Raw genomic sequence first — 10,347 nt, 5'->3', positions numbered from 1 at the left:
CGATTTTGTTTTCTTATTAAGGATCGGATTTCGTTATTCATCCACGCGGGAACTTTGGTTCTAATTGTTACAGTTTTATTTGGAATATGTTCATTCACGATATTCAATAACAAGGATGTAAGGTTTCCAGTGTTATTATCTACGTTCTCCGAAGAGAAAAATATATCTGAGTTTATCTCTTTGATAGTTTCATTCATACCATTAACATCCATTGAAGAATAATCATAGATGTTCCTTTTGAATGAATTCTTGTGCTGCATCATTTCTGCTATGTTAACAAATACGGGGCAGTGATCGCTGCATATGGGATCTAATACACCAGAATCTTTGACAACGTCGACGCGAGAAACAAATATCAAATCGATCAAAGTTTTACTACTTGCGGTTATTCTAGTAGCATCCGTAACTATTTTTTTAAGGCCGTAGTAACTTTGTATAAAGTCAATCTTTTGATTATTGCCATGAAGAACGTCAATATTGAAATCACTGGTTATAATTGTCTGCATATTAAGATCAACTGCGTTACCTATTGATTCATCACCTATTAGCGATAAACAGTTCCAATCAGGTAGTTTCTTGTTTTACATTTAGTCTGTATCCATATCGCCTCAAGTCCGACTATGTCTAAATCAGACATCAACAACGCACAAACAGTATCTTTCACATAGACTGCTACACCGCCATCGCGAGTTTGTCTGTCTTTACGGTAGATGGAAGCCAGGACTTTTTATATCAATGTTATTTGTATCCGAAGTTAACCAAGTTTCGGTTAGACATATCACATCATAACATCCAAGTTCAACTCTTAAAATATCTAATTTCTCCTTAAGACTACGTACATTTAGATGGATTATCCTTAAAGCATTTGTGCATTTCTAAAGGTCCTGGATTAGGATGAATATCTCCACAGCACAGTAACAAAAGTGAAATCATTATGGAAACACAACTGCCATACAGACAACGAAATTTGAATAGATGTTGATAAAGAGCAAATTTACCTGAGTGTTTAGAATGAAGTGCTGCAGCAAATGTACCCACTGCCTGTCTATATTGTGATATTTCACCCGCCATCGAAAATTAGAAACTGGTGACAGATATAGTAGACAGTGGGTCTTGAGGATGCAAAACTGCGTAGGCACACACCAACACCATAACTAAATGATATAATACGTAAACAAAACAAGGGCATTCTTTTCTTGTCACATTCATAACAGAAATAATCAAACGAACAGAAGTGGAAAGGGTTAAAAAGAAAATACAAAGACAAAAACATTCGTCTATTTAGTGAAAGGAAAATTCGAGAAAAATTTCATATATTATAATGTTTTCAAATTGCCTATAAATGAAAGTCATATCAATTGCCCAAAATATCTACATCAAAACATAGTTAACAGTAGTGAGAAGATTTGTATCCGTGTCGACGCATGTGCATGTGCGAGAGAACACGATGTGGGCGCTTAGCACGAGAATGTGTGCGTGTGTGTGTGTGTGTGTTAAGGATGCATGTTCAGGGCACGACCAAAACGGACTGGATACCTGTGCGAGTAAATCCATGGTGTTGTGAAACAACGTGAGTACTGTTGTTTGTTACATAGACATATTCAATGCTTTACCATAGACGGAAATATAAAGGGTACTGTAAAACATGTATAATAATGATTTGTATTGAACAGTAGTTGAGACAAGTGTTAATTGACACAAATAGCTTATTGTGCACATTGTATGAATGCAAACTATTATAAATGTATTGAACGTATCACGACCACTCATGAGAATGTTATTCAGATCATGGTGACCTCTTATGTCATAATTTTCAGATCAAAACATAGCGTCCACGCGCTTTAAAAATGAAGCCGTAAACGTGTCAATTTCATTTAAGCAATTGTTTAACGGGTTGCGATTTAAACACACACACACCCATATATATATATATACACACACACGTATGTACCCGTGACCATACACACACATACATATATACATGTATACACATAAACATACATACAAATACACACACACACACACACACACACACACACACGTGACCATACACACACATACATATATACATGTATACACATAAACATACATACAAATACACACACATACATACATATATATACATAGAGAGAGAGAGTTAACCATTGATCATATTCATATCAATTGCCCAAAATATCTATATCATATCATAGTTAACAGTAATGAGTTTGTATCCATGTCGACTTATGTCCATTGCGAGAGACCACGATGTGGGCGCTTAGCACGAGAATGTGTGTGTTAAGGATGCATGTTCGGGGAACGACCAAAACGGATTGGCTGTCTGACGTGTCTCGGAGAGCTCCCGTCTAGGCATGTAAGTTTTTCTACTTTGGTGGATAATGGAAGTGAACCAGCTGTTTTAAAAGTCATTATCGTAAACATCACGACCATATTAGTCGACCTGTGAGTTTCATTAAAGGATGGAAAATCTTTAAGACGATTTTGGACAGATTGTCTGCAAGCCAGGATTGGTATCATTTTCCAGGTTCAGCGGCCATGTCAGTCATAACATGACAGGACAACACGATCTCAGCTGTGACAACGTTTCATATACTGCATTCTGTCTGTTAAGGTGAGAAGCAACCACTATGCTGGGTAAATAAACTATATCCATATTGTGCACGAACTACTAAAATATATGGATAGTTCTACACCTAAACGACAACGAGACGAAGTGTCAACATCGCCAGAACAGATTGACGTCGACTATAAACGCCAGTGTCAAGCGAACTCTGTATCGGATATATCAGACCCATCTTTTAATATGAGTGAATCCGAGACATCGAACACTTCTATGAATATGGATAATTTTGCAGAAAAACTTGTTCAGGCCTTTCAAAATGACAATGTATTGAAAGTGATAGGCTCAATAGTAGTCGAAGCGCTGCACCCTATGATTCGAGAAGAAATCGAACAATTGACAGCCAAAAATCTGGAACTGGAGGGAAAGATTGATGACCTAAATTGTAAACTTAAAGAGAGAGATACTGTTATTGAGACATTAACTGAGAGGTTAAGTGAACAGTACTCTCGCAGAAATAATCTACGGTTCAGTGGTATCCCTGAGGTAGAGGGGGGAAAATACCGATAGGATTATAGTTTCACTGTCAAAATCAATTGGGGTTGACATAAGAGAATGTGACATTGACATCAGTCATAGGGTGCCCAGACGTCCCACCATCCCACAAGAAAGTCCACGACCAGTGCTTGTGAGGTTCATAAGCAACGCCACTAAGCGTCTGCTATTACAACCCCGGTCAAATCTGAAGAACGTAAGAGCACCGGGAAAACCAAGAGTCTTCATAAATGAAGATTAAACTAAATCACGGGCCACAATAGCTCGTGATGCACGTCAAATGTTTAATGACCGCAAGTTTGAATCTTCCTGGGTCACAGGAGGGGTCATCTTGATAAAGCTCAAATTTGGCAGGGTGAGAAAGGTCGCAAACCCCACTCAGTACAAGGAAGCCTGCGATTCCACGAAACTTCTAACAGCTATTAGTCTTAGCCAAGAGAAGGGCGTGAAATCATAAATAAACGCTCATTGGCTCAAGAGATTTCGTGCTACGTTGTATAGCTAACATATATGGGGTGCTTTGCCTCAGCATGCTTCTAGTTTGTTAGTGCATGCAACGTTGACATGATCTATGCTCAGCATGTATAATGATCATTTCAAATGGGTAACAATTTGTCATGTTTTATTTTAACGCAACAAGTCCAACGTCTTTGCCTACACGCAGTCAAGATGATTTGCATTATTCCCACGTGCAGTTAGCAATGTTTTCACTCGCTGATGAAGCGTGTCTATATGTCAGATATGTATATGTCTGTGTATGCATGTATATATTCGCAGGTGTGTGTGTGTGTGTATGTATGTATGCACGTATGTATGTATAGATGTGGGTATCTATGTGCATGTGTGCATATGTGTGTGTGCATGTATGTGTATGCATATGTATATATGTGTGTATGTATGCGCACGCAGTATGTGGAACACAAGTCCAACTTATGTTGACTAAATGTTATGAATCTTTCCAAGGAATAATTTGTCATTCTGTATTCAATCCAGTTATACTACTTCTATGCGTAGCTGTCATAATTCATAAAGAGTAACTTACTTCAAAGTTGTTTGCTATCCCTTGCATACTTATCTCATACCGCTATCCCTCTCTAACAATATTTTGTCAGGTATAATCCGTCCTCGACATTTGTCTTACGTAAGAGACGCTCGTGCATCCTGAGCTGCATGCATAGCCGAGATTAAGACGGGTCACCATACAGGTTCAGTAAGACGGGTCACCATACAGGTTCAGTAAGACGGGTCACCATACAGGTTCAGTAAGACGGGTCACCATACAGGTTCAGTAAGATGGGTCACCATACAGGTTCAGTCAGACGGGTCACCATACAGGTTCAGTAAGACGGGTCACCATACAGGTTCAGTAAGACGGGTCACCATACAGGTTCAGTGAGATGGGTCACCATACAGGTTCAGTAAGACGGGTCACCATACAGGTTCAGTAAGACGGGTCACCATACAGGTTCAGTAAGACGGGTCACCATACAGGTTCAGTAAGACGGGTCACCATACAGGTTCAGTAAACAGATGATGTTCTTTGTTGTTCTATTTTCCACTGTTCCCTATTCTGTTACAGATGAAAGATTCCACCTGTAATCTGATTTTATTTTCGTTTATTTAGATTTTCTTACCTTAGTCGGACTATCTACTTGGATTTCTGTCAGAGAGATACATTGTTCAAGTTATCTACTCATTAGCAAACAGATATGTTTGCCTTTTTCTCTTAACAAATCAATAGCTTTAAATACACAATTAAACTGCTTTTCAGTTGTATGTCGGAAATTAGATCAGTTCTATTTTCCCACCCAAGCTATTATGATTAACTTATTCGACAATGATTGATATTGTACAGTACAGACAAGTGGTGGGTTCTTTTGTTTGTCATATTCAAAACAAATCTGCCAACAAACTTAAAAATATTTCCTATTCTTTACTACTTCTTTGCCTATACAATGCCAGAGTCACCTTGGTAGCTTCTCTTATTCTCTTGATTTGCGGTGATATTCATCCTCACCCAGGTCCAATTAAAAATAATGAACTAAACATAATACACTTAAATGTGCGTAGCCTTAAAGATAAAATTGACATTCTTGAGGCAGAACCTACGACATCATATGTCTTACTGAGACATGGTTAAATGATGGTATAAGTAGTAATGATATTTTAATTCCGGGTTTCCATTCACCTCTCAGAAATGATAGACAGAGCAGGGGCCGGGGTGTCGCAGTGTACGTTAAAAGTAAAATGAGTTTTGAACATATGGAGAATTTAACTTTAGCTGGGCTTGAGGCGATGTGGATAAAAGTAAGAAGTAGTATATATAATGGGGGTATGAGATCAAGTCCAACAAAAGCCTCTGCAAAGCCTTATTTCACAAATAAAGCTTTTGTCAGGCCCTTAGATCCCGCCCCAGTATATCTACTACTTTTGAGCACCCAGTTAACTTCCCGGCCACACTTGGCAGTACTGTACCGCTATGACCTCGAATATACCTATAGGAAGATAGAAAGGTTCTAAAAAGTAGTAAAATGTCCCCGGTAGCCACAATTCCCCAAGGGTGAAATCGAAAGATGATGTTGCGCTTCTCCCAAGGGGAATTGCGTCGGCTGCCTTTCTCTTGCTATGAGAGTGCCCCACTCAGCTAAGTCCTTTTCAGCGACCCAACTGATATGATCTTGATTCCTTACCGAATTACCTCACATCACACAAAGTTGCAAGGAATCTCCACTGAGGCAACGGTGGGATACGAACCCACATGTATAGCTCACGCAAACTATACATAATGGGCCGCACCACTCAACCGATTGAGCTACCGGGGACTTAGCTGAAGAATCTCAGTTTAACGGGTCTATCCTGGGATTGCATCATCCAAAGCTGGGCTCCGTCTATAATAGCGCAAACCAGTTCATGGCGTTATTCTTAACTCGGCTCCGTCTATACTTGCTACAGTAGGTTTTTAATCCGGTTACTGTTAACAGGATATATACAATGCCGACTTTTGAAATTATTATAGTGTGTAATCTCGCTATGTTTCGTGTGTATCGGGTATTATATTGTTAGAATTAAAAATCGATTTATTTGAATCCCAGTTAACTTCCTGGTCACTATGACCGTGAACCAGCACTTTCCTGATCATGTGACATGTCGTGTTGACAGGATACTATTGGGATTACTTGGTAAGTGTTAAATATTTTGCTTGGGGGGTAGCATAGTGCCGTACGGTATGATCAATAATTCTTCTCTAACAAACCCTCTACCTGGCCCGTCTCTCAAGTAGTACAAGTTCGGCTCGAGTCGGCTTTTGTCCACTTTATCTATGTTGTAAGTTTTGACTGACCATCGTGGATCAGGTGGCTCTCTTACAGCTATCACCCTCGTGTTCCCCTGGCTGGTATAGGTACCTCACTAGGGCCCTATCTGGTATTTGTTTCTCCTTCCCACGCAATGGAGCAGTAGACTCAGCCACTATTGATTTTTAGTTTGATAGCGTCTGCTGGTTTCTTGCCAGTGAGCCGAGTGGCTTCATGGTTGATGGCTGACACCACCTGAGGTAGCCGTGCTACCCATTCAGTCGATCTTTACCCCGGGTTGGCCATCTCTCTCGCATACTGATGCCCAAATAAGAGCTCAGCCAAAGTCCTATTGAATCTTTCAACTATGGCTTGGCTGCGATGGGCTCCGGCCGTGCCACACCTGACCTTAGTATCGTGTTTATCCAGCAGGTGTGAGACGACACCCATGAACTCCGGCCCCGGGTCAACTTGCAGATCTGTGGGCCATGTCAGCGGACTGCGTTTGTATATGCGTTTGAATCCGCGGGCTACCTGGGCCGAGTCTTTCGCGGTCAAGGGTTCGGCTTCCTTGTAGCGACTGGCCACGTCCACGACAGTTAAGGCATACTTGTACCTCTTATCATGGGGTAGGAATAGGAGGTCGGCCTGGTGAACGCTATTGGGTATGTTAATACCGAACTTCCTTCTAGGCACGTAGCGTGGTGCCGGTAAATAGGTCTGCCACAGGGCTTGTTTTTCAAGCCATACTTTGGCCTCGTTGGCGGGTACTCGCGCCATTTTAGCCAGCTTTTGTATGACGCTAACTCCTTTCCAGTACCCACGCGGGCTGTAGTCAATAGCCTCAAACTTTCTCTGGTTCCGTGACATGTCGCCTATATAGACCTATGTTCTTGGTTCAATTTTCTCATGCCCGTACGCGTACGTGTTTATCCCATCAATAGCTATCCAACGTTTAGTGCCCATCGGCGACAGGGACGTCTTGTTTATAGTCAGTCCGTATATCCTATGCCCATCACTTCTAAGCATGTTCATTTTATTCCTGAAGGTACGGGTCTTGAACAGGGCTTCCTTGAATATGACGTGTTTGATTTGTTGTTTCACAACGTACTTCTTAAAATCCTTAGCCTTCCGGATCTCACCATTGTTGGCCTTCAGGATGGAGTACATCTTAGGCCTCGAACCTATGTACTCAGCTATGGGCGTGCCAGCACACTCGTCCTTCATCTTACCTAGGACCTTTTTATTTACCGGGCTGTGTATGGCATGGTCCTTGGGGTAGTCACTGGTGTCATACAAATCGAGTCGTTTTTTCATGTCCTCGTACATGTCCTCGGTTCAAATCTCTATCAGCAGGGAATCCGTGTCAGTGTACAGCACTTCACACCTGTCGCCGTACTGTTTCTTGAGCTCATTGTAGTAAAAGTCGTACATCAGGTGTTTGGATAAATCGAGGATGCTCATCCCCACGTAAACAGGCCGGTTGAATTTTATGTGGCTTTTCTTCATGTGTAGGGCAGCCAGGTCGTTGGTGGATATTTGGCTACGGTTGAATGCCGGGCTGGCTACCAGCCTCCTGAGCTTGTCTTCCTCATTCGACCGAACCAGCTTCACAGTCACGCATTTCCTCAGGTTCTCCATAGTCTTACCAAACACCGAGGTGTTCATGAGCTTGTAGAGATTTTTCTCAAAGTCACTGGTGGCAAGCTTTTGCAGATCCGTGTTCATTCTGATGTATGGCTCCATCCAGGGGCTCTGGTTGAACACGAGCACCCTGTGTATTTTGGTCAGCCTCATACCCAACGACAGGTACAGCTGTAGGTTGCGATAGTGAACGATGTACTTGGTCTTATTCATTAAGTTGGGCACGAGTTTTTCAATGTCTGCCACCCGCCCACCTAACAAGTTATGTTGGTACTCAGACATCCAGTCTGGGTTAACCCTCGTACGTTCGGGGGCCAGGGGGTAGCTGTTGTGTGATGTGTGTAATGCCTTGGGGTATTCCAAGTCAACTTCGAGGATATAACCTTTGTTCGAATCTGGCGCGATGCTCATAACATCGACCTCGTGCAATGACCATTCGAATCCCTCTGTGGGTAGATACTGGCTCATGGCCCAGCCGTACAGGTTGTTGGCGTCGAGGTAGAGAATATGATTGTTGGCTTGCTGGGGTCGTAGCCCTTCACGTATTTATTATTTGCTTTCGCGTATCGTTTGGTTGTCATGGAAATCCCACCTCGCAAGACTTTCTCAATGAATAGGTGCCATTCGTAATCGGTGAGCAATTCCAACTTAACTCCGGTCTTTTTCAGCAATGCATCCCACGACAGACCTGGGCTGGTGTAGTACCATGCGGGGTCGAGTTTATACTGCTTGAAACATGTCCGCCTAAACGTCTCAAACACGTCGGCTAGCAGCAGTACATCTGTCCTCAAGTACAGGTCGTGATAGTCACCCAGATTCTTACAGCCCAGTTTATTCCATACGTTAATCGCGTGCGAGTAATCGTCATGGGATATTGCCGAGTTGGTCAGATTGCTGTAAAATTCTCTGATAGGGGGTAGTCAGGTCTCGGCGAACTTGGCCCAACCGTCCATGTACTCATAGGGGTACACACCCTTCCTCATCAGCAGGGGTCGAGTCTCGGCGTCGGTATATCGATCAGTGATGGGAAAGGTATCGTTGGCCATGACCAGACTGTCGAGTGACGACAGTAGGAACTGAACCGAGTCAATGAACCTCAAGCCATTTAAGCTGAGGGAGATGTATCTCTCCATGTTGTTGGGGATGCACGTGAGGTTGACATCGACTTTCGCGATGGCCTGCATGATCAAGTGAGAGTCGTACCCTCTCAAGTTGTGAAAGACCACGGGGATGTTTATTGTCTTGGGGGTGATTCTAAGCTTGAGGTTACACGCGCTGTGAGCGGCTCCTCTATACTTACCGGTGACATGGTAGTGATCTCTCACCGAATCACGGTTCAGTGGTGAGTCACACACGTGGCAGTTAGTGCTATAAGCGTGAGCTAGCCAGTCGGCTTGGGTCATACGCATGGGAGGGACTGTATACAGTGCATTCCTAATAATTTTTTCTTCCTCCTGCAAACACTTTAGAAACTTTTGAGCCGCGTCGGGACCGCTATACACAACGGGAGCTTTCGTTTCCCCATCACATCGGACGACCACATATCCAAACTCACAGGCCTCATGCTCTTGTGTTTCGTGTGTGAAGCTCTCGCCTGTGGGTAGAGCATTGGGGATACCCCCAATATCAACAGGTTTGACCAAAGCTTCAAAGTCGGCGTATATGACATAAGGCACGGACATTTGGTTCTTGTGGTTGCCGAATTTTAGGATATTGTCACCTTCCTTAGGCATGTCGACTCGTATGGCCGTCTGCCCCACACCTTGGCAATCCTCCCGGTGGGATTCTAATAAATCAGCTCGTCGGAAGCCATGTAGGCATCGTTCGCAGAAGTGACTCTTTTCTCGGTGTGCCAATTTGTCATACAACAGCCTGCTTAAATGTTTTATCCACGTGTAGTGGTACTTATCACCTCACTGGATCATGAATATATTGATAACGCGGCGGGCTCCCCCCCCAACGGACTGACCCTGTGTACTATTGTTGTGTTACCTTCGTGCCCAAAGACGTTTATGGCTATATCATTCTGTTTTTCTATTTCAGTTATCTGGGATATGGGGGTCGGTTCATCTATAAGGTATCGATTGATGTGTCTATGGTCTCTGTATGAGTCACGACCTCCTGTTTACCTCGGAAGTAAGGCTGAACGTACTCAGTGACCCCAGCGTGGGTTCCCCCTACCTGTTTATCGAGTGACATTTTCACTGTGATTTGAAACTTTATACTTCCCAGATTGTTAGTTCCTGATTGACTTTATCAGCAATTAGAGGCTTCATATCGGCGATATCTATGTTC

The sequence above is a fragment of the Haliotis rubra genome, unplaced genomic scaffold (genome assembly GCF_003918875.1).
Source record: "Haliotis rubra isolate DU_JTF1 unplaced genomic scaffold, ASM391887v1 Scf723, whole genome shotgun sequence".
In the NCBI taxonomy this organism is placed as follows: Eukaryota; Metazoa; Mollusca; class Gastropoda; order Lepetellida; family Haliotidae; genus Haliotis; species Haliotis rubra.
The sequence above is the reverse complement of the archived record's forward strand: the minus strand, read 5'-3'. Positions refer to the sequence as shown.